This window comes from Rhinoderma darwinii (genome assembly GCF_050947455.1).
Source record: "Rhinoderma darwinii isolate aRhiDar2 chromosome 5 unlocalized genomic scaffold, aRhiDar2.hap1 SUPER_5_unloc_39, whole genome shotgun sequence".
Lineage (NCBI taxonomy): Eukaryota > Metazoa > Chordata > Amphibia > Anura > Rhinodermatidae > Rhinoderma > Rhinoderma darwinii.
The window spans coordinates 1-23,356 of record NW_027461797.1 but is presented as its reverse complement, the minus strand read 5'-3'; the positions used below and the strand labels follow the sequence as shown (position 1 = coordinate 23,356).

The 23,356-nt window shown below is 47.7% G+C and overlaps 16 non-coding genes across 16 annotated transcripts; all 16 read left to right on the top strand.

The window, feature by feature from the left end:
- Positions 1-91: 91 nt before the first annotated feature.
- On the top strand, positions 92-282 carry LOC142692093 (U2 spliceosomal RNA). The gene has a single exon (XR_012860582.1). It is a non-coding gene; the product is annotated as a U2 spliceosomal RNA (small nuclear RNA).
- A 1,300-nt stretch (positions 283-1,582) lies between these two features.
- On the top strand, positions 1,583-1,773 carry LOC142692328 (U2 spliceosomal RNA). The gene has a single exon (XR_012860782.1). It is a non-coding gene; the product is annotated as a U2 spliceosomal RNA (small nuclear RNA).
- A 1,292-nt stretch (positions 1,774-3,065) lies between these two features.
- Positions 3,066-3,256, top strand: LOC142692316 (U2 spliceosomal RNA). The gene has a single exon (XR_012860771.1). It is a non-coding gene; the product is annotated as a U2 spliceosomal RNA (small nuclear RNA).
- A 1,268-nt stretch (positions 3,257-4,524) lies between these two features.
- Positions 4,525-4,715, top strand: LOC142692304 (U2 spliceosomal RNA). Its single transcript, XR_012860760.1, has one exon. It is a non-coding gene; the product is annotated as a U2 spliceosomal RNA (small nuclear RNA).
- Positions 4,716-5,991: 1,276 nt separating this feature from the next.
- LOC142692292 (U2 spliceosomal RNA) lies at positions 5,992-6,182 on the top strand. Its single transcript, XR_012860749.1, has one exon. It is a non-coding gene; the product is annotated as a U2 spliceosomal RNA (small nuclear RNA).
- A 1,280-nt stretch (positions 6,183-7,462) lies between these two features.
- LOC142692280 (U2 spliceosomal RNA) lies at positions 7,463-7,653 on the top strand. The gene has a single exon (XR_012860738.1). It is a non-coding gene; the product is annotated as a U2 spliceosomal RNA (small nuclear RNA).
- Positions 7,654-8,957: 1,304 nt separating this feature from the next.
- LOC142692266 (U2 spliceosomal RNA) lies at positions 8,958-9,148 on the top strand. The gene has a single exon (XR_012860726.1). It is a non-coding gene; the product is annotated as a U2 spliceosomal RNA (small nuclear RNA).
- A 1,296-nt stretch (positions 9,149-10,444) lies between these two features.
- Positions 10,445-10,635, top strand: LOC142692254 (U2 spliceosomal RNA). Its single transcript, XR_012860715.1, has one exon. It is a non-coding gene; the product is annotated as a U2 spliceosomal RNA (small nuclear RNA).
- A 1,297-nt stretch (positions 10,636-11,932) lies between these two features.
- Positions 11,933-12,123, top strand: LOC142692242 (U2 spliceosomal RNA). Its single transcript, XR_012860704.1, has one exon. It is a non-coding gene; the product is annotated as a U2 spliceosomal RNA (small nuclear RNA).
- Positions 12,124-13,431: 1,308 nt separating this feature from the next.
- Positions 13,432-13,622, top strand: LOC142692230 (U2 spliceosomal RNA). The gene has a single exon (XR_012860693.1). It is a non-coding gene; the product is annotated as a U2 spliceosomal RNA (small nuclear RNA).
- A 1,296-nt stretch (positions 13,623-14,918) lies between these two features.
- Positions 14,919-15,109, top strand: LOC142692217 (U2 spliceosomal RNA). Its single transcript, XR_012860682.1, has one exon. It is a non-coding gene; the product is annotated as a U2 spliceosomal RNA (small nuclear RNA).
- A 1,268-nt stretch (positions 15,110-16,377) lies between these two features.
- On the top strand, positions 16,378-16,568 carry LOC142692205 (U2 spliceosomal RNA). The gene has a single exon (XR_012860671.1). It is a non-coding gene; the product is annotated as a U2 spliceosomal RNA (small nuclear RNA).
- Positions 16,569-17,844: 1,276 nt separating this feature from the next.
- Positions 17,845-18,035, top strand: LOC142692193 (U2 spliceosomal RNA). Its single transcript, XR_012860660.1, has one exon. It is a non-coding gene; the product is annotated as a U2 spliceosomal RNA (small nuclear RNA).
- Positions 18,036-19,347: 1,312 nt separating this feature from the next.
- LOC142692159 (U2 spliceosomal RNA) lies at positions 19,348-19,538 on the top strand. The gene has a single exon (XR_012860641.1). It is a non-coding gene; the product is annotated as a U2 spliceosomal RNA (small nuclear RNA).
- Positions 19,539-20,810: 1,272 nt separating this feature from the next.
- LOC142692036 (U2 spliceosomal RNA) lies at positions 20,811-21,001 on the top strand. The gene has a single exon (XR_012860531.1). It is a non-coding gene; the product is annotated as a U2 spliceosomal RNA (small nuclear RNA).
- Positions 21,002-22,281: 1,280 nt separating this feature from the next.
- Positions 22,282-22,472, top strand: LOC142691913 (U2 spliceosomal RNA). Its single transcript, XR_012860420.1, has one exon. It is a non-coding gene; the product is annotated as a U2 spliceosomal RNA (small nuclear RNA).
- Positions 22,473-23,356: the final 884 nt, after the last annotated feature.

Sequence of the window (23,356 nt, the reverse complement as noted above, 5' to 3'; positions counted from 1 at the left end):
CCCATGGAATTGCCTAGAAGTAGGCTGAATCGCTGCAAGGGCTGAACAGCAGTATCGGGCAGGCTCGGGCAACGCGCGGCCCGTTCGGGTTATCGCTTCTCTGCCTTTTGGCTAAGATCAAGTGTAGTATCTGTTCTTATCAGTTTAATATCTGATACGTCCCCTATCTGGGGACCATATATTAAATGGATTTTTAGAACAGGGAGATGGAAATAGAGCTTGCTCTGTCCACTCCACGCATTGACCTGGTATTGCAGTATTTCCAGGACCGGTGCACCCTTTCCTTATGTGTTGACTAAAAGCAGATTCCAAAAGTGTTTTTTGTCTTTGCTATTGTTTCTGTCTTTCTGAAGGGATCTCCCCTTTTAATCCCATTATTTCAACACCTGTTGGACAATGCATGAGTGATAATGAGCTCATTGATTAAATGCAATTAATGAATAGATTGCCACCTCTTGTTGTGTGTCGTCTGTGTTTCTGTGTTTCCGGCATTTCACATTGGAACACCTCATTCACCTTCCTTGTCTTCTCTCCGCCCTCCCTTTTAGGTAAGTTAAAGAGCTGCACCTGAGTCAGCCACTGATTGATTGATTGATTGATTGATTGATTGATTGATTGATTGATTGATTGATTGATTGATTGATGCAGCACAACAGTCAAATAGTGGAGTGGAGTAGGGGAACAGCAAACAGCCAATAAAGCAGCCCGCCCGCTCGCCTGCCCGCCACAATGGACCTACCTGTGTACACTAGATGGATGTGATGGAATGTACTGTCGTCCCTACATTTCAAGAAGAAGTAAGAATTGCAGTTGCAACAAAGCCTTGCTTGCCTACAAAGAGAGCAGCAATTTGGATTTGTTACTATGTTACCTAGAAGAATAACAAACTGTGCAAGGATGGAGGTTGTAGGAGCAAGGAGAAGTTGTCTGTAAAGTTGGTGGATGCCTATTTTCCATTTTGCAGTCCCTTGTCTCCCTCTTGTGGCCTCCTGGAGGCAACTAGCTGTGCAAAAAAAAGACAGCCTGGCGGCCGGCTGTTGCAGTGTTGCCCTCTCAGGCAACACTGAGTGACTGACTGAGCCTCACCGTCTTATATAAAGTTCAGACGGAACTTTGCACGTGTCATAGTGGAGCCCTCAGGATTCCAGAGCCAGCTTTCTGACATCATAATGGGGCCTCAGAGATAAAAGCCTGGGCCCAGGCAGTGTTGGTCAGTGCTGCTCAGCAGGCAGCACTGGACTGGACTGGATTACAGCTGATACAAGGTGTGAAGGAACAAGGGGTGGCTGTGGGCATGCACTTGCTGCCGCTGCCAGTGTTTATCTGCATGGCAGCAGGGCATTTGGGCGTTGCCAGGAAGGCGTTTTTATGTAGATTCCTCCTCTTTCAGCACTGCATTGTGGTGCAAGCAAAAGAAGCAAATCCTGTCTGGCTTCCTCTCCGGCCTTTATTCACCTCCCGTGTAGCTGTGAGTGTGTGAGCCTGCAGGGCCCCATGGAATTGCCTAGAAGTAGGCTGAATCGCTGCAAGGGCTGAACAGCAGTATCGGGCAGGCTCGGGCAACGCGCGGCCCGTTCGGGTTATCGCTTCTCGGCCTTTTGGCTAAGATCAAGTGTAGTATCTGTTCTTATCAGTTTAATATCTGATACGTCCCCTATCTGGGGACCATATATTAAATGGATTTTTAGAACAGGGAGATGGAAATAGAGCTTGCTCTGTCCACTCCACGCATTGACCTGGTATTGCAGTATTTCCAGGACCGGTGCACCCTTTCCTTATGTGTTGACTAAAAGCAGATTCCAAAAGTGTTTTTTGTCTTTGCTATTGTTTCTGTCTTTCTGAAGGGATCTCCCCTTTTAATCCCATTATTTCAACACCTGTTGGACAATGCATGAGTGATAATGAGCTCATTGATTAAATGCAATTAATGAATAGATTGCCACCTCTTGTTGTTTGTCGTCTGTGTTTCTGTGTTTCCGGCATTTCACATTGGAACACCTCATTCACCTTCCTTGTCTTCTCTCCGCCCTCCCTTTTAGGTAAGTTAAAGAGCTGCACCTGAGCCAGCCACTGATTGATTGATTGATTGATTGATTGATTGTTTGATTGATTGATTGATTGATTGATTGATGCAGCACAACAGTCAAATAGTGGAGTGGAGTAGGGGAACAGCAAACAGCCAATAAAGCAGCCCGCCCGCTCGCCTGCCCGCCACAATGGACCTACCTGTGTACACTAGATGGATGTGATGGAATGTACTGTCGTCCCTACATTTCAAGAAGAAGTAAGAATTGCAGTTGCAACAAAGCCTTGCTTGCCTACAAAGAGAGCAGCAATTTGGATTTGTTACTATGTTACCTAGAAGAATAACAAACTGTGCAAGGATGGAGGTTGTAGGAGGAGAAGTTGTCTGTAAAGTTGGTGGATGCCTATTTTCCATTTTGCAGTCCCTTGTCTCCCTCTTGTGGCCTCCTGGAGGCAACTAGCTGTGCAAAAAAAAGACAGCCTGGCGGCCGGCTGTTGCAGTGTTGCCCTCTCAGGCAACACTGAGTGACTGACTGAGCCTCACCGTCTTATATAAAGTTCAGACGGAACTTTGCACGTGTCATAGTGGAGCCCTCAGGATTCCAGAGCCAGCTTTCTGACATCATAATGGGGCCTCAGAGATAAAAGCCTGGGCCCAGGCAGTGTTGGTCAGTGCTGCTCAGCAGGCAGCACTGGACTGGACTGGATTACAGCTGATACAAGGTGTGAAGGAACAAGGGGTGGCTGTGGGCACGCACTTGCTGCCGCTGCCAGTGTTTATCTGCATGGCAGCAGGGCATTTGGGCGTTGCCAGGAAGGCATTTTTATGTAGATTCCTCCTCTTTCAGCACTGCATTGTGGTGCAAGCAAAAGAAGCAAATCCTGTCTGGCTTCCTCTCCGGCCTTTATTCACCTCCCGTGTAGCTGTGAGTGTGTGAGCCTGCAGGGCCCCATGGAATTGCCTAGAAGTAGGCTGAATCGCTGCAAGGGCTGAACAGCAGTATCGGGCAGGCTCGGGCAACGCGCGGCCCGTTAGGGTTATCGCTTCTCGGCCTTTTGGCTAAGATCAAGTGTAGTATCTGTTCTTATCAGTTTAATATCTGATACGTCCCCTATCTGGGGACCATATATTAAATGGATTTTTAGAACAGGGAGATGGAAATAGAGCTTGCTCTGTCCACTCCACGCATTGACCTGGTATTGCAGTATTTCCAGGACCGGTGCACCCTTTCCTTATGTGTTGACTAAAAGCAGATTCCAAAAGTGTTTTTTGTCTTTGCTATTGTTTCTGTCTTTCTGAAGGGATCTCCCCTTTTAATCCCATTATTTCAACACCTGTTGGACAATGCATGAGTGATAATGAGCTCATTGATTAAATGCAATTAATGAATAGATTGCCACCTCTTGTTGTGTGTCGTCTGTGTTTCTGTGTTTCCGGCATTTCACATTGGAACACCTCATTCACCTTCCTTGTCTTCTCTCCGCCCTCCCTTTTAGGTAAGTTAAAGAGCTGCACCTGAGCCAGCCACTGATTGATTGATTGATTGATTGATTGATTGATGCAGCACAACAGTCAAATAGTGGAGTGGAGTAGGGGAACAGCAAACAGCCAATAAAGCAGCCCGCCCGCTCGCCTGCCCGCCACAATGGACCTACCTGTGTACACTAGATGGATGTGATGGAATGTACTGTCGTCCCTACATTTCAAGAAGAAGTAAGAATTGCAGTTGCAACAAAGCCTTGCTTGCCTACAAAGAGAGCAGCAATTTGGATTTGTTACTATGTTACCTAGAAGAATAACAAACTGTGCAAGGATGGAGGTTGTAGGAGCAAGGAGAAGTTGTCTGTAAAGTTGGTGGATGCCTATTTTCCATTTTGCAGTCCCTTGTCTCCCTCTTGTGGCCTCCTGGAGGCAACTAGCTGTGCAAAAAAAAGACAGCCTGGCGGCCGGCTGTTGCAGTGTTGCCCTCTCAGGCAACACTGAGTGACTGACTGAGCCTCACCGTCTTATATAAAGTTCAGACGGAACTTTGCACGTGTCATAGTGGAGCCCTCAGGATTCCAGAGCCAGCTTTCTGACATCATAATGGGGCCTCAGAGATAAAAGCCTGGGCCCAGGCAGTGTTGGTCAGTGCTGCTCAGCAGGCAGCACTGGACTGGACTGGATTACAGCTGATACAAGGTGTGAAGGAACAAGGGGTGGCTGTGGGCATGCACTTGCTGCCGCTGCCAGTGTTTATCTGCATGGCAGCAGGGCATTTGGGCGTTGCCAGGAAGGCGTTTTTATGTAGATTCCTCCTCTTTCAGCACTGCATTGTGGTGCAAGCAAAAGAAGCAAATCCTGTCTGGCTTCCTCTCCGGCCTTTATTCACCTCCCGTGTAGCTGTGAGTGTGTGAGCCTGCAGGGCCCCATGGAATTGCCTAGAAGTAGGCTGAATCGCTGCAAGGGCTGAACAGCAGTATCGGGCAGGCTCGGGCAACGCGCGGCCCGTTCGGGTTATCGCTTCTCGGCCTTTTGGCTAAGATCAAGTGTAGTATCTGTTCTTATCAGTTTAATATCTGATACGTCCCCTATCTGGGGACCATATATTAAATGGATTTTTAGAACAGGGAGATGGAAATAGAGCTTGCTCTGTCCACTCCACGCATTGACCTGGTATTGCAGTATTTCCAGGACCGGTGCACCCTTTCCTTATGTGTTGACTAAAAGCAGATTCCAAAAGTGTTTTTTGTCTTTGCTATTGTTTCTGTCTTTCTGAAGGGATCTCCCCTTTTAATCCCATTATTTCAACACCTGTTGGACAATGCATGAGTGATAATGAGCTCATTGATTAAATGCAATTAATGAATAGATTGCCACCTCTTGTTGTGTGTCGTCTGTGTTTCTGTGTTTCCGGCATTTCACATTGGAACACCTCATTCACCTTCCTTGTCTTCTCTCCGCCCTCCCTTTTAGGTAAGTTAAAGAGCTGCACCTGAGCCAGCCACTGATTGATTGATTGATTGATTGATTGATTGATTGATTGATGCAGCACAACAGTCAAATAGTGGAGTGGAGTAGGGGAACAGCAAACAGCCAATAAAGCAGCCCGCCCGCTCGCCTGCCCGCCACAATGGACCTACCTGTGTACACTAGATGGATGTGATGGAATGTACTGTCGTCCCTACATTTCAAGAAGAAGTAAGAATTGCAGTTGCAACAAAGCCTTGCTTGCCTACAAAGAGAGCAGCAATTTGGATTTGTTACTATGTTACCTAGAAGAATAACAAACTGTGCAAGGATGGAGGTTGTAGGAGCAAGGAGAAGTTGTCTGTAAAGTTGGTGGATGCCTATTTTCCATTTTGCAGTCCCTTGTCTCCCTCTTGTGGCCTCCTGGAGGCAACTAGCTGTGCAAAAAAAAGACAGCCTGGCGGCCGGCTGTTGCAGTGTTGCCCTCTCAGGCAACACTGAGTGACTGACTGAGCCTCACCGTCTTATATAAAGTTCAGACGGAACTTTGCACGTGTCATAGTGGAGCCCTCAGGATTCCAGAGCCAGCTTTCTGACATCATAATGGGGCCTCAGAGATAAAAGCCTGGGCCCAGGCAGTGTTGGTCAGTGCTGCTCAGCAGGCAGCACTGGACTGGACTGGATTACAGCTGATACAAGGTGTGAAGGAACAAGGGGTGGCTGTGGGCATGCACTTGCTGCCGCTGCCAGTGTTTATCTGCATGGCAGCAGGGCATTTGGGCGTTGCCAGGAAGGCATTTTTATGTAGATTCCTCCTCTTTCAGCACTGCATTGTGGTGCAAGCAAAAGAAGCAAATCCTGTCTGGCTTCCTCTCCGGCCTTTATTCACCTCCCGTGTAGCTGTGAGTGTGTGAGCCTGCAGGGCCCCATGGAATTGCCTAGAAGTAGGCTGAATCGCTGCAAGGGCTGAACAGCAGTATCGGGCAGGCTCGGGCAACGCGCGGCCCGTTCGGGTTATCGCTTCTCGGCCTTTTGGCTAAGATCAAGTGTAGTATCTGTTCTTATCAGTTTAATATCTGATACGTCCCCTATCTGGGGACCATATATTAAATGGATTTTTAGAACAGGGAGATGGAAATAGAGCTTGCTCTGTCCACTCCACGCATTGACCTGGTATTGCAGTATTTCCAGGACCGGTGCACCCTTTCCTTATGTGTTGACTAAAAGCAGATTCCAAAAGTGTTTTTTGTCTTTGCTATTGTTTCTGTCTTTCTGAAGGGATCTCCCCTTTTAATCCCATTATTTCAACACCTGTTGGACAATGCATGAGTGATAATGAGCTCATTGATTAAATGCAATTAATGAATAGATTGCCACCTCTTGTTGTGTGTCGTCTGTGTTTCTGTGTTTCCGGCATTTCACATTGGAACACCTCATTCACCTTCCTTGTCTTCTCTCCGCCCTCCCTTTTAGGTAAGTTAAAGAGCTGCACCTGAGCCAGCCACTGATTGATTGATTGATTGATTGATTGATTGATTGATTGATTGATGCAGCACAACAGTCAAATAGTGGAGTGGAGTAGGGGAACAGCAAACAGCCAATAAAGCAGCCCGCCCGCTCGCCTGCCCGCCACAATGGACCTACCTGTGTACACTAGATGGATGTGATGGAATGTACTGTCGTCCCTACATTTCAAGAAGAAGTAAGAATTGCAGTTGCAACAAAGCCTTGCTTGCCTACAAAGAGAGCAGCAATTTGGATTTGTTACTATGTTACCTAGAAGAATAACAAACTGTGCAAGGATGGAGGTTGTAGGAGCAAGGAGAAGTTGTCTGTAAAGTTGGTGGATGCCTATTTTCCATTTTGCAGTCCCTTGTCTCCCTCTTGTGGCCTCCTGGAGGCAACTAGCTGTGCAAAAAAAAGACAGCCTGGCGGCCGGCTGTTGCAGTGTTGCCCTCTCAGGCAACACTGAGTGACTGACTGAGCCTCACCGTCTTATATAAAGTTCAGACGGAACTTTGCACGTGTCATAGTGGAGCCCTCAGGATTCCAGAGCCAGCTTTCTGACATCATAATGGGGCCTCAGAGATAAAAGCCTGGGCCCAGGCAGTGTTGGTCAGTGCTGCTCAGCAGGCAGCACTGGACTGGACTGGATTACAGCTGATACAAGGTGTGAAGGAACAAGGGGTGGCTGTGGGCATGCACTTGCTGCCGCTGCCAGTGTTTATCTGCATGGCAGCAGGGCATTTGGGCGTTGCCAGGAAGGCGTTTTTATGTAGATTCCTCCTCTTTCAGCACTGCATTGTGGTGCAAGCAAAAGAAGCAAATCCTGTCTGGCTTCCTCTCCGGCCTTTATTCACCTCCCGTGTAGCTGTGAGTGTGTGAGCCTGCAGGGCCCCATGGAATTGCCTAGAAGTAGGCTGAATCGCTGCAAGGGCTGAACAGCAGTATCGGGCAGGCTCGGGCAACGCGCGGCCCGTTCGGGTTATCGCTTCTCGGCCTTTTGGCTAAGATCAAGTGTAGTATCTGTTCTTATCAGTTTAATATCTGATACGTCCCCTATCTGGGGACCATATATTAAATGGATTTTTAGAACAGGGAGATGGAAATAGAGCTTGCTCTGTCCACTCCACGCATTGACCTGGTATTGCAGTATTTCCAGGACCGGTGCACCCTTTCCTTATGTGTTGACTAAAAGCAGATTCCAAAAGTGTTTTTTGTCTTTGCTATTGTTTCTGTCTTTCTGAAGGGATCTCCCCTTTTAATCCCATTATTTCAACACCTGTTGGACAATGCATGAGTGATAATGAGCTCATTGATTAAATGCAATTAATGAATAGATTGCCACCTCTTGTTGTGTGTCGTCTGTGTTTCTGTGTTTCCGGCATTTCACATTGGAACACCTCATTCACCTTCCTTGTCTTCTCTCCGCCCTCCCTTTTAGGTAAGTTAAAGAGCTGCACCTGAGCCAGCCACTGATTGATTGATTGATTGATTGATTGATTGATTGATTGATTGATTGATTGATTGATTGATTGATTGATGCAGCACAACAGTCAAATAGTGGAGTGGAGTAGGGGAACAGCAAACAGCCAATAAAGCAGCCCGCCCGCTCGCCTGCCCGCCACAATGGACCTACCTGTGTACACTAGATGGATGTGATGGAATGTACTGTCGTCCCTACATTTCAAGAAGAAGTAAGAATTGCAGTTGCAACAAAGCCTTGCTTGCCTACAAAGAGAGCAGCAATTTGGATTTGTTACTATGTTACCTAGAAGAATAACAAACTGTGCAAGGATGGAGGTTGTAGGAGCAAGGAGAAGTTGTCTGTAAAGTTGGTGGATGCCTATTTTCCATTTTGCAGTCCCTTGTCTCCCTCTTGTGGCCTCCTGGAGGCAACTAGCTGTGCAAAAAAAAGACAGCCTGGCGGCCGGCTGTTGCAGTGTTGCCCTCTCAGGCAACACTGAGTGACTGACTGAGCCTCACCGTCTTATATAAAGTTCAGACGGAACTTTGCACGTGTCATAGTGGAGCCCTCAGGATTCCAGAGCCAGCTTTCTGACATCATAATGGGGCCTCAGAGATAAAAGCCTGGGCCCAGGCAGTGTTGGTCAGTGCTGCTCAGCAGGCAGCACTGGACTGGACTGGATTACAGCTGATACAAGGTGTGAAGGAACAAGGGGTGGCTGTGGGCATGCACTTGCTGCCGCTGCCAGTGTTTATCTGCATGGCAGCAGGGCATTTGGGCGTTGCCAGGAAGGCGTTTTTATGTAGAGTCCTCCTCTTTCAGCACTGCATTGTGGTGCAAGCAAAAGAAGCAAATCCTGTCTGGCTTCCTCTCCGGCCTTTATTCACCTCCCGTGTAGCTGTGAGTGTGTGAGCCTGCAGGGCCCCATGGAATTGCCTAGAAGTAGGCTGAATCGCTGCAAGGGCTGAACAGCAGTATCGGGCAGGCTCGGGCAACGCGCGGCCCGTTCGGGTTATCGCTTCTCGGCCTTTTGGCTAAGATCAAGTGTAGTATCTGTTCTTATCAGTTTAATATCTGATACGTCCCCTATCTGGGGACCATATATTAAATGGATTTTTAGAACAGGGAGATGGAAATAGAGCTTGCTCTGTCCACTCCACGCATTGACCTGGTATTGCAGTATTTCCAGGACCGGTGCACCCTTTCCTTATGTGTTGACTAAAAGCAGATTCCAAAAGTGTTTTTTGTCTTTGCTATTGTTTCTGTCTTTCTGAAGGGATCTCCCCTTTTAATCCCATTATTTCAACACCTGTTGGACAATGCATGAGTGATAATGAGCTCATTGATTAAATGCAATTAATGAATAGATTGCCACCTCTTGTTGTGTGTCGTCTGTGTTTCTGTGTTTCCGGCATTTCACATTGGAACACCTCATTCACCTTCCTTGTCTTCTCTCCGCCCTCCCTTTTAGGTAAGTTAAAGAGCTGCACCTGAGCCAGCCACTGATTGATTGATTGATTGATTGATTGATTGATTGATTGATTGATTGATTGATTGATTGATGCAGCACAACAGTCAAATAGAGGAGTGGAGTAGGGGAACAGCAAACAGCCAATAAAGCAGCCCGCCCGCTCGCCTGCCCGCCACAATGGACCTACCTGTGTACACTAGATGGATGTGATGGAATGTACTGTCGTCCCTACATTTCAAGAAGAAGTAAGAATTGCAGTTGCAACAAAGCCTTGCTTGCCTACAAAGAGAGCAGCAATTTGGATTTGTTACTATGTTACCTAGAAGAATAACAAACTGTGCAAGGATGGAGGTTGTAGGAGCAAGGAGAAGTTGTCTGTAAAGTTGGTGGATGCCTATTTTCCATTTTGCAGTCCCTTGTCTCCCTCTTGTGGCCTCCTGGAGGCAACTAGCTGTGCAAAAAAAAGACAGCCTGGCGGCCGGCTGTTGCAGTGTTGCCCTCTCAGGCAACACTGAGTGACTGACTGAGCCTCACCGTCTTATATAAAGTTCAGACGGAACTTTGCACGTGTCATAGTGGAGCCCTCAGGATTCCAGAGCCAGCTTTCTGACATCATAATGGGGCCTCAGAGATAAAAGCCTGGGCCCAGGCAGTGTTGGTCAGTGCTGCTCAGCAGGCAGCACTGGACTGGACTGGATTACAGCTGATACAAGGTGTGAAGGAACAAGGGGTGGCTGTGGGCATGCACTTGCTGCCGCTGCCAGTGTTTATCTGCATGGCAGCAGGGCATTTGGGCGTTGCCAGGAAGGCGTTTTTATGTAGATTCCTCCTCTTTCAGCACTGCATTGTGGTGCAAGCAAAAGAAGCAAATCCTGTCTGGCTTCCTCTCCGGCCTTTATTCACCTCCCGTGTAGCTGTGAGTGTGTGAGCCTGCAGGGCCCCATGGAATTGCCTAGAAGTAGGCTGAATCGCTGCAAGGGCTGAACAGCAGTATCGGGCAGGCTCGGGCAACGCGCGGCCCGTTCGGGTTATCGCTTCTCGGCCTTTTGGCTAAGATCAAGTGTAGTATCTGTTCTTATCAGTTTAATATCTGATACGTCCCCTATCTGGGGACCATATATTAAATGGATTTTTAGAACAGGGAGATGGAAATAGAGCTTGCTCTGTCCACTCCACGCATTGACCTGGTATTGCAGTATTTCCAGGACCGGTGCACCCTTTCCTTATGTGTTGACTAAAAGCAGATTCCAAAAGTGTTTTTTGTCTTTGCTATTGTTTCTGTCTTTCTGAAGGGATCTCCCCTTTTAATCCCATTATTTCAACACCTGTTGGACAATGCATGAGTGATAATGAGCTCATTGATTAAATGCAATTAATGAATAGATTGCCACCTCTTGTTGTGTGTCGTCTGTGTTTCTGTGTTTCCGGCATTTCACATTGGAACACCTCATTCACCTTCCTTGTCTTCTCTCCGCCCTCCCTTTTAGGTAAGTTAAAGAGCTGCACCTGAGCCAGCCACTGATTGATTGATTGATTGATTGATTGATTGATTGATTGATTGATTGATTGATTGATTGATGCAGCACAACAGTCAAATAGTGGAGTGGAGTAGGGGAACAGCAAACAGCCAATAAAGCAGCCCGCCCGCTCGCCTGCCCGCCACAATGGACCTACCTGTGTACACTAGATGGATGTGATGGAATGTACTGTCGTCCCTACATTTCAAGAAGAAGTAAGAATTGCAGTTGCAACAAAGCCTTGCTTGCCTACAAAGAGAGCAGCAATTTGGATTTGTTACTATGTTACCTAGAAGAATAACAAACTGTGCAAGGATGGAGGTTGTAGGAGCAAGGAGAAGTTGTCTGTAAAGTTGGTGGATGCCTATTTTCCATTTTGCAGTCCCTTGTCTCCCTCTTGTGGCCTCCTGGAGGCAACTAGCTGTGCAAAAAAAAAGACAGCCTGGCGGCCGGCTGTTGCAGTGTTGCCCTCTCAGGCAACACTGAGTGACTGACTGAGCCTCACCGTCTTATATAAAGTTCAGACGGAACTTTGCACGTGTCATAGTGGAGCCCTCAGGATTCCAGAGCCAGCTTTCTGACATCATAATGGGGCCTCAGAGATAAAAGCCTGGGCCCAGGCAGTGTTGGTCAGTGCTGCTCAGCAGGCAGCACTGGACTGGACTGGATTACAGCTGATACAAGGTGTGAAGGAACAAGGGGTGGCTGTGGGCATGCACTTGCTGCCGCTGCCAGTGTTTATCTGCATGGCAGCAGGGCATTTGGGCGTTGCCAGGAAGGCGTTTTTATGTAGATTCCTCCTCTTTCAGCACTGCATTGTGGTGCAAGCAAAAGAAGCAAATCCTGTCTGGCTTCCTCTCCGGCCTTTATTCACCTCCCGTGTAGCTGTGAGTGTGTGAGCCTGCAGGGCCCCATGGAATTGCCTAGAAGTAGGCTGAATCGCTGCAAGGGCTGAACAGCAGTATCGGGCAGGCTCGGGCAACGCGCGGCCCGTTCGGGTTATCGCTTCTCGGCCTTTTGGCTAAGATCAAGTGTAGTATCTGTTCTTATCAGTTTAATATCTGATACGTCCCCTATCTGGGGACCATATATTAAATGGATTTTTAGAACAGGGAGATGGAAATAGAGCTTGCTCTGTCCACTCCACGCATTGACCTGGTATTGCAGTATTTCCAGGACCGGTGCACCCTTTCCTTATGTGTTGACTAAAAGCAGATTCCAAAAGTGTTTTTTGTCTTTGCTATTGTTTCTGTCTTTCTGAAGGGATCTCCCCTTTTAATCCCATTATTTCAACACCTGTTGGACAATGCATGAGTGATAATGAGCTCATTGATTAAATGCAATTAATGAATAGATTGCCACCTCTTGTTGTGTGTCGTCTGTGTTTCTGTGTTTCCGGCATTTCACATTGGAACACCTCATTCACCTTCCTTGTCTTCTCTCCGCCCTCCCTTTTAGGTAAGTTAAAGAGCTGCACCTGAGCCAGCCACTGATTGATTGATTGATTGATTGATTGATTGATTGATTGATTGATTGATTGATTGATTGATTGATTGATTGATGCAGCACAACAGTCAAATAGTGGAGTGGAGTAGGGGAACAGCAAACAGCCAATAAAGCAGCCCGCCCGCTCGCCTGCCCGCCACAATGGACCTACCTGTGTACACTAGATGGATGTGATGGAATGTACTGTCGTCCCTACATTTCAAGAAGAAGTAAGAATTGCAGTTGCAACAAAGCCTTGCTTGCCTACAAAGAGAGCAGCAATTTGGATTTGTTACTATGTTACCTAGAAGAATAACAAACTGTGCAAGGATGGAGGTTGTAGGAGCAAGGAGAAGTTGTCTGTAAAGTTGGTGGATGCCTATTTTCCATTTTGCAGTCCCTTGTCTCCCTCTTGTGGCCTCCTGGAGGCAACTAGCTGTGCAAAAAAAAGACAGCCTGGCGGCCGGCTGTTGCAGTGTTGCCCTCTCAGGCAACACTGAGTGACTGACTGAGCCTCACCGTCTTATATAAAGTTCAGACGGAACTTTGCACGTGTCATAGTGGAGCCCTCAGGATTCCAGAGCCAGCTTTCTGACATCATAATGGGGCCTCAGAGATAAAAGCCTGGGCCCAGGCAGTGTTGGTCAGTGCTGCTCAGCAGGCAGCACTGGACTGGACTGGATTACAGCTGATACAAGGTGTGAAGGAACAAGGGGTGGCTGTGGGCATGCACTTGCTGCCGCTGCCAGTGTTTATCTGCATGGCAGCAGGGCATTTGGGCGTTGCCAGGAAGGCGTTTTTATGTAGATTCCTCCTCTTTCAGCACTGCATTGTGGTGCAAGCAAAAGAAGCAAATCCTGTCTGGCTTCCTCTCCGGCCTTTATTCACCTCCCGTGTAGCTGTGAGTGTGTGAGCCTGCAGGGCCCCATGGAATTGCCTAGAAGTAGGCTGAATCGCTGCAAGGGCTGAACAGCAGTATCGGGCAGGCTCGGGCAACGCGCGGCCCGTTCGGGTTATCGCTTCTCGGCCTTTTGGCTAAGATCAAGTGTAGTATCTGTTCTTATCAGTTTAATATCTGATACGTCCCCTATCTGGGGACCATATATTAAATGGATTTTTAGAACAGGGAGATGGAAATAGAGCTTGCTCTGTCCACTCCACGCATTGACCTGGTATTGCAGTATTTCCAGGACCGGTGCACCCTTTCCTTATGTGTTGACTAAAAGCAGATTCCAAAAGTGTTTTTTGTCTTTGCTATTGTTTCTGTCTTTCTGAAGGGATCTCCCCTTTTAATCCCATTATTTCAACACCTGTTGGACAATGCATGAGTGATAATGAGCTCATTGATTAAATGCAATTAATGAATAGATTGCCACCTCTTGTTGTGTGTCGTCTGTGTTTCTGTGTTTCCGGCATTTCACATTGGAACACCTCATTCACCTTCCTTGTCTTCTCTCCGCCCTCCCTTTTAGGTAAGTTAAAGAGCTGCACCTGAGCCAGCCACTGATTGATTGATTGATTGATTGATTGATTGATTGATTGATTGATTGATTGATTGATTGATGCAGCACAACAGTCAAATAGTGGAGTGGAGTAGGGGAACAGCAAACAGCCAATAAAGCAGCCCGCCCGCTCGCCTGCCCGCCACAATGGACCTACCTGTGTACACTAGATGGATGTGATGGAATGTACTGTCGTCCCTACATTTCAAGAAGAAGTAAGAATTGCAGTTGCAACAAAGCCTTGCTTGCCTACAAAGAGAGCAGCAATTTGGATTTGTTACTATGTTACCTAGAAGAATAACAAACTGTGCAAGGATGGAGGTTGTAGGAGCAAGGAGAAGTTGTCTGTAAAGTTGGTGGATGCCTATTTTCCATTTTGCAGTCCCTTGTCTCCCTCTTGTGGCCTCCTGGAGGCAACTAGCTGTGCAAAAAAAAGACAGCCTGGCGGCCGGCTGTTGCAGTGTTGCCCTCTCAGGCAACACTGAGTGACTGACTGAGCCTCACCGTCTTATATAAAGTTCAGACGGAACTTTGCACGTGTCATAGTGGAGCCCTCAGGATTCCAGAGCCAGCTTTCTGACATCATAATGGGGCCTCAGAGATAAAAGCCTGGGCCCAGGCAGTGTTGGTCAGTGCTGCTCAGCAGGCAGCACTGGACTGGACTGGATTACAGCTGATACAAGGTGTGAAGGAACAAGGGGTGGCTGTGGGCATGCACTTGCTGCCGCTGCCAGTGTTTATCTGCATGGCAGCAGGGCATTTGGGCGTTGCCAGGAAGGCGTTTTTATGTAGATTCCTCCTCTTTCAGCACTGCATTGTGGTGCAAGCAAAAGAAGCAAATCCTGTCTGGCTTCCTCTCCGGCCTTTATTCACCTCCCGTGTAGCTGTGAGTGTGTGAGCCTGCAGGGCCCCATGGAATTGCCTAGAAGTAGGCTGAATCGCTGCAAGGGCTGAACAGCAGTATCGGGCAGGCTCGGGCAACGCGCGGCCCGTTCGGGTTATCGCTTCTCGGCCTTTTGGCTAAGATCAAGTGTAGTATCTGTTCTTATCAGTTTAATATCTGATACGTCCCCTATCTGGGGACCATATATTAAATGGATTTTTAGAACAGGGAGATGGAAATAGAGCTTGCTCTGTCCACTCCACGCATTGACCTGGTATTGCAGTATTTCCAGGACCGGTGCACCCTTTCCTTATGTGTTGACTAAAAGCAGATTCCAAAAGTGTTTTTTGTCTTTGCTATTGTTTCTGTCTTTCTGAAGGGATCTCCCCTTTTAATCCCATTATTTCAACACCTGTTGGACAATGCATGAGTGATAATGAGCTCATTGATTAAATGCAATTAATGAATAGATTGCCACCTCTTGTTGTGTGTCGTCTGTGTTTCTGTGTTTCCGGCATTTCACATTGGAACACCTCATTCACCTTCCTTGTCTTCTCTCCGCCCTCCCTTTTAGGTAAGTTAAAGAGCTGCACCTGAGCCAGCCACTGATTGATTGATTGATTGATTGATTGATTGATGCAGCACAACAGTCAAATAGTGGAGTGGAGTAGGGGAACAGCAAACAGCCAATAAAGCAGCCCGCCCGCTCGCCTGCCCGCCACAATGGACCTACCTGTGTACACTAGATGGATGTGATGGAATGTACTGTCGTCCCTACATTTCAAGAAGAAGTAAGAATTGCAGTTGCAACAAAGCCTTGCTTGCCTACAAAGAGAGCAGCAATTTGGATTTGTTACTATGTTACCTAGAAGAATAACAAACTGTGCAAGGATGGAGGTTGTAGGAGCAAGGAGAAGTTGTCTGTAAAGTTGGTGGATGCCTATTTTCCATTTTGCAGTCCCTTGTCTCCCTCTTGTGGCCTCCTGGAGGCAACTAGCTGTGCAAAAAAAAGACAGCCTGGCGGCCGGCTGTTGCAGTGTTGCCCTCTCAGGCAACACTGAGTGACTGACTGAGCCTCACCGTCTTATATAAAGTTCAGACGGAACTTTGCACGTGTCATAGTGGAGCCCTCAGGATTCCAGAGCCAGCTTTCTGACATCATAATGGGGCCTCAGAGATAAAAGCCTGGGCCCAGGCAGTGTTGGTCAGTGCTGCTCAGCAGGCAGCACTGGACTGGACTGGATTACAGCTGATACAAGGTGTGAAGGAACAAGGGGTGGCTGTGGGCATGCACTTGCTGCCGCTGCCAGTGTTTATCTGCATGGCAGCAGGGCATTTGGGCGTTGCCAGGAAGGCGTTTTTATGTAGATTCCTCCTCTTTCAGCACTGCATTGTGGTGCAAGCAAAAGAAGCAAATCCTGTCTGGCTTCCTCTCCGGCCTTTATTCACCTCCCGTGTAGCTGTGAGTGTGTGAGCCTGCAGGGCCCCATGGAATTGCCTAGAAGTAGGCTGAATCGCTGCAAGGGCTGAACAGCAGTATCGGGCAGGCTCGGGCAACGCGCGGCCCGTTCGGGTTATCGCTTCTCGGCCTTTTGGCTAAGATCAAGTGTAGTATCTGTTCTTATCAGTTTAATATCTGATACGTCCCCTATCTGGGGACCATATATTAAATGGATTTTTAGAACAGGGAGATGGAAATAGAGCTTGCTCTGTCCACTCCACGCATTGACCTGGTATTGCAGTATTTCCAGGACCGGTGCACCCTTTCCTTATGTGTTGACTAAAAGCAGATTCCAAAAGTGTTTTTTGTCTTTGCTATTGTTTCTGTCTTTCTGAAGGGATCTCCCCTTTTAATCCCATTATTTCAACACCTGTTGGACAATGCATGAGTGATAATGAGCTCATTGATTAAATGCAATTAATGAATAGATTGCCACCTCTTGTTGTGTGTCGTCTGTGTTTCTGTGTTTCCGGCATTTCACATTGGAACACCTCATTCACCTTCCTTGTCTTCTCTCCGCCCTCCCTTTTAGGTAAGTTAAAGAGCTGCACCTGAGCCAGCCACTGATTGATTGATTGATTGATTGATTGATTGATTGATTGATGCAGCACAACAGTCAAATAGTGGAGTGGAGTAGGGGAACAGCAAACAGCCAATAAAGCAGCCCGCCCGCTCGCCTGCCCGCCACAATGGACCTACCTGTGTACACTAGATGGATGTGATGGAATGTACTGTCGTCCCTACATTTCAAGAAGAAGTAAGAATTGCAGTTGCAACAAAGCCTTGCTTGCCTACAAAGAGAGCAGCAATTTGGATTTGTTACTATGTTACCTAGAAGAATAACAAACTGTGCAAGGATGGAGGTTGTAGGAGCAAGGAGAAGTTGTCTGTAAAGTTGGTGGATGCCTATTTTCCATTTTGCAGTCCCTTGTCTCCCTCTTGTGGCCTCCTGGAGGCAACTAGCTGTGCAAAAAAAAGACAGCCTGGCGGCCGGCTGTTGCAGTGTTGCCCTCTCAGGCAACACTGAGTGACTGACTGAGCCTCACCGTCTTATATAAAGTTCAGACGGAACTTTGCACGTGTCATAGTGGAGCCCTCAGGATTCCAGAGCCAGCTTTCTGACATCATAATGGGGCCTCAGAGATAAAAGCCTGGGCCCAGGCAGTGTTGGTCAGTGCTGCTCAGCAGGCAGCACTGGACTGGACTGGATTACAGCTGATACAAGGTGTGAAGGAACAAGGGGTGGCTGTGGGCATGCACTTGCTGCCGCTGCCAGTGTTTATCTGCATGGCAGCAGGGCATTTGGGCGTTGCCAGGAAGGCGTTTTTATGTAGATTCCTCCTCTTTCAGCACTGCATTGTGGTGCAAGCAAAAGAAGCAAATCCTGTCTGGCTTCCTCTCCGGCCTTTATTCACCTCCCGTGTAGCTGTGAGTGTGTGAGCCTGCAGGGCCCCATGGAATTGCCTAGAAGTAGGCTGAATCGCTGCAAGGGCTGAACAGCAGTATCGGGCAGGCTCGGGCAACGCGCGGCCCGTTCGGGTTATCGCTTCTCGGCCTTTTGGCTAAGATCAAGTGTAGTATCTGTTCTTATCAGTTTAATATCTGATACGTCCCCTATCTGGGGACCATATATTAAATGGATTTTTAGAACAGGGAGATGGAAATAGAGCTTGCTCTGTCCACTCCACGCATTGACCTGGTATTGCAGTATTTCCAGGACCGGTGCACCCTTTCCTTATGTGTTGACTAAAAGCAGATTCCAAAAGTGTTTTTTGTCTTTGCTATTGTTTCTGTCTTTCTGAAGGGATCTCCCCTTTTAATCCCATTATTTCAACACCTGTTGGACAATGCATGAGTGATAATGAGCTCATTGATTAAATGCAATTAATGAATAGATTGCCACCTCTTGTTGTGTGTCGTCTGTGTTTCTGTGTTTCCGGCATTTCACATTGGAACACCTCATTCACCTTCCTTGTCTTCTCTCCGCCCTCCCTTTTAGGTAAGTTAAAGAGCTGCACCTGAGCCAGCCACTGATTGATTGATTGATTGATTGATTGATTGATTGATTGATTGATTGATTGATTGATTGATTGATTGATTGATTGATGCAGCACAACAGTCAAATAGTGGAGTGGAGTAGGGGAACAGCAAACAGCCAATAAAGCAGCCCGCCCGCTCGCCTGCCCGCCACAATGGACCTACCTGTGTACACTAGATGGATGTGATGGAATGTACTGTCGTCCCTACATTTCAAGAAGAAGTAAGAATTGCAGTTGCAACAAAGCCTTGCTTGCCTACAAAGAGAGCAGCAATTTGGATTTGTTACTATGTTACCTAGAAGAATAACAAACTGTGCAAGGATGGAGGTTGTAGGAGCAAGGAGAAGTTGTCTGTAAAGTTGGTGGATGCCTATTTTCCATTTTGCAGTCCCTTGTCTCCCTCTTGTGGCCTCCTGGAGGCAACTAGCTGTGCAAAAAAAAGACAGCCTGGCGGCCGGCTGTTGCAGTGTTGCCCTCTCAGGCAACACTGAGTGACTGACTGAGCCTCACCGTCTTATATAAAGTTCAGACGGAACTTTGCACGTGTCATAGTGGAGCCCTCAGGATTCCAGAGCCAGCTTTCTGACATCATAATGGGGCCTCAGAGATAAAAGCCTGGGCCCAGGCAGTGTTGGTCAGTGCTGCTCAGCAGGCAGCACTGGACTGGACTGGATTACAGCTGATACAAGGTGTGAAGGAACAAGGGGTGGCTGTGGGCATGCACTTGCTGCCGCTGCCAGTGTTTATCTGCATGGCAGCAGGGCATTTGGGCGTTGCCAGGAAGGCGTTTTTATGTAGATTCCTCCTCTTTCAGCACTGCATTGTGGTGCAAGCAAAAGAAGCAAATCCTGTCTGGCTTCCTCTCCGGCCTTTATTCACCTCCCGTGTAGCTGTGAGTGTGTGAGCCTGCAGGGCCCCATGGAATTGCCTAGAAGTAGGCTGAATCGCTGCAAGGGCTGAACAGCAGTATTGGGCAGGCTCGGGCAACGCGCGGCCCGTTCGGGTTATCGCTTCTCGGCCTTTTGGCTAAGATCAAGTGTAGTATCTGTTCTTATCAGTTTAATATCTGATACGTCCCCTATCTGGGGACCATATATTAAATGGATTTTTAGAACAGGGAGATGGAAATAGAGCTTGCTCTGTCCACTCCACGCATTGACCTGGTATTGCAGTATTTCCAGGACCGGTGCACCCTTTCCTTATGTGTTGACTAAAAGCAGATTCCAAAAGTGTTTTTTGTCTTTGCTATTGTTTCTGTCTTTCTGAAGGGATCTCCCCTTTTAATCCCATTATTTCAACACCTGTTGGACAATGCATGAGTGATAATGAGCTCATTGATTAAATGCAATTAATGAATAGATTGCCACCTCTTGTTGTGTGTCGTCTGTGTTTCTGTGTTTCCGGCATTTCACATTGGAACACCTCATTCACCTTCCTTGTCTTCTCTCCGCCCTCCCTTTTAGGTAAGTTAAAGAGCTGCACCTGAGCCAGCCACTGATTGATTGATTGATTGATTGATTGATTGATTGATGCAGCACAACAGTCAAATAGTGGAGTGGAGTAGGGGAACAGCAAACAGCCAATAAAGCAGCCCGCCCGCTCGCCTGCCCGCCACAATGGACCTACCTGTGTACACTAGATGGATGTGATGGAATGTACTGTCGTCCCTACATTTCAAGAAGAAGTAAGAATTGCAGTTGCAACAAAGCCTTGCTTGCCTACAAAGAGAGCAGCAATTTGGATTTGTTACTATGTTACCTAGAAGAATAACAAACTGTGCAAGGATGGAGGTTGTAGGAGCAAGGAGAAGTTGTCTGTAAAGTTGGTGGATGCCTATTTTCCATTTTGCAGTCCCTTGTCTCCCTCTTGTGGCCTCCTGGAGGCAACTAGCTGTGCAAAAAAAAGACAGCCTGGCGGCCGGCTGTTGCAGTGTTGCCCTCTCAGGCAACACTGAGTGACTGACTGAGCCTCACCGTCTTATATAAAGTTCAGACGGAACTTTGCACGTGTCATAGTGGAGCCCTCAGGATTCCAGAGCCAGCTTTCTGACATCATAATGGGGCCTCAGAGATAAAAGCCTGGGCCCAGGCAGTGTTGGTCAGTGCTGCTCAGCAGGCAGCACTGGACTGGACTGGATTACAGCTGATACAAGGTGTGAAGGAACAAGGGGTGGCTGTGGGCATGCACTTGCTGCCGCTGCCAGTGTTTATCTGCATGGCAGCAGGGCATTTGGGCGTTGCCAGGAAGGCGTTTTTATGTAGATTCCTCCTCTTTCAGCACTGCATTGTGGTGCAAGCAAAAGAAGCAAATCCTGTCTGGCTTCCTCTCCGGCCTTTATTCACCTCCCGTGTAGCTGTGAGTGTGTGAGCCTGCAGGGCCCCATGGAATTGCCTAGAAGTAGGCTGAATCGCTGCAAGGGCTGAACAGCAGTATCGGGCAGGCTCGGGCAACGCGCGGCCCGTTCGGGTTATCGCTTCTCGGCCTTTTGGCTAAGATCAAGTGTAGTATCTGTTCTTATCAGTTTAATATCTGATACGTCCCCTATCTGGGGACCATATATTAAATGGATTTTTAGAACAGGGAGATGGAAATAGAGCTTGCTCTGTCCACTCCACGCATTGACCTGGTATTGCAGTATTTCCAGGACCGGTGCACCCTTTCCTTATGTGTTGACTAAAAGCAGATTCCAAAAGTGTTTTTTGTCTTTGCTATTGTTTCTGTCTTTCTGAAGGGATCTCCCCTTTTAATCCCATTATTTCAACACCTGTTGGACAATGCATGAGTGATAATGAGCTCATTGATTAAATGCAATTAATGAATAGATTGCCACCTCTTGTTGTGTGTCGTCTGTGTTTCTGTGTTTCCGGCATTTCACATTGGAACACCTCATTCACCTTCCTTGTCTTCTCTCCGCCCTCCCTTTTAGGTAAGTTAAAGAGCTGCACCTGAGCCAGCCACTGATTGATTGATTGATTGATTGATTGATTGATTGATTGATTGATGCAGCACAACAGTCAAATAGTGGAGTGGAGTAGGGGAACAGCAAACAGCCAATAAAGCAGCCCGCCCGCTCGCCTGCCCGCCACAATGGACCTACCTGTGTACACTAGATGGATGTGATGGAATGTACTGTCGTCCCTACATTTCAAGAAGAAGTAAGAATTGCAGTTGCAACAAAGCCTTGCTTGCCTACAAAGAGAGCAGCAATTTGGATTTGTTACTATGTTACCTAGAAGAATAACAAACTGTGCAAGGATGGAGGTTGTAGGAGCAAGGAGAAGTTGTCTGTAAAGTTGGTGGATGCCTATTTTCCATTTTGCAGTCCCTTGTCTCCCTCTTGTGGCCTCCTGGAGGCAACTAGCTGTGCAAAAAAAAGACAGCCTGGCGGCCGGCTGTTGCAGTGTTGCCCTCTCAGGCAACACTGAGTGACTGACTGAGCCTCACCGTCTTATATAAAGTTCAGACGGAACTTTGCACGTGTCATAGTGGAGCCCTCAGGATTCCAGAGCCAGCTTTCTGACATCATAATGGGGCCTCAGAGATAAAAGCCTGGGCCCAGGCAGTGTTGGTCAGTGCTGCTCAGCAGGCAGCACTGGACTGGACTGGATTACAGCTGATACAAGGTGTGAAGGAACAAGGGGTGGCTGTGGGCATGCACTTGCTGCCGCTGCCAGTGTTTATCTGCATGGCAGCAGGGCATTTGGGCGTTGCCAGGAAGGCGTTTTTATGTAGATTCCTCCTCTTTCAGCACTGCATTGTGGTGCAAGCAAAAGAAGCAAATCCTGTCTGGCTTCCTCTCCTTCCTTTATTCACCTCCCGTGTAGCTGTGAGTGTGTGAGCCTGCAGGGCCCCATGGAATTGCCTAGAAGTAGGCTGAATCGCTGCAAGGGCTGAACAGCAGTATCGGGCAGGCTCGGGCAACGCGCGGCCCGTTCGGGTTATCGCTTCTCGGCCTTTTGGCTAAGATCAAGTGTAGTATCTGTTCTTATCAGTTTAATATCTGATACGTCCCCTATCTGGGGACCATATATTAAATGGATTTTTAGAACAGGGAGATGGAAATAGAGCTTGCTCTGTCCACTCCACGCATTGACCTGGTATTGCAGTATTTCCAGGACCGGTGCACCCTTTCCTTATGTGTTGACTAAAAGCAGATTCCAAAAGTGTTTTTTGTCTTTGCTATTGTTTCTGTCTTTCTGAAGGGATCTCCCCTTTTAATCCCATTATTTCAACACCTGTTGGACAATGCATGAGTGATAATGAGCTCATTGATTAAATGCAATTAATGAATAGATTGCCACCTCTTGTTGTGTGTCGTCTGTGTTTCTGTGTTTCCGGCATTTCACATTGGAACACCTCATTCACCTTCCTTGTCTTCTCTCCGCCCTCCCTTTTAGGTAAGTTAAAGAGCTGCACCTGAGCCAGCCACTGATTGATTGATTGATTGATTGATTGATGCAGCACAACAGTCAAATAGTGGAGTGGAGTAGGGGAACAGCAAACAGCCAATAAAGCAGCCCGCCCGCTCGCCTGCCCGCCACAATGGACCTACCTGTGTACACTAGATGGATGTGATGGAATGTACTGTCGTCCCTACATTTCAAGAAGAAGTAAGAATTGCAGTTGCAACAAAGCCTTGCTTGCCTACAAAGAGAGCAGCAATTTGGATTTGTTACTATGTTACCTAGAAGAATAACAAACTGTGCAAGGATGGAGGTTGTAGGAGCAAGGAGAAGTTGTCTGTAAAGTTGGTGGATGCCTATTTTCCATTTTGCAGTCCCTTGTCTCCCTCTTGTGGCCTCCTGGAGGCAACTAGCTGTGCAAAAAAAAGACAGCCTGGCGGCCGGCTGTTGCAGTGTTGCCCTCTCAGGCAACACTGAGTGACTGACTGAGCCTCACAGTCTTATATAAAGTTCAGACGGAACTTTGCACGTGTCATAGTGGAGCCCTCAGGATTCCAGAGCCAGCTTTCTGACATCATAATGGGGCCTCAGAGATAAAAGCCTGGGCCCAGG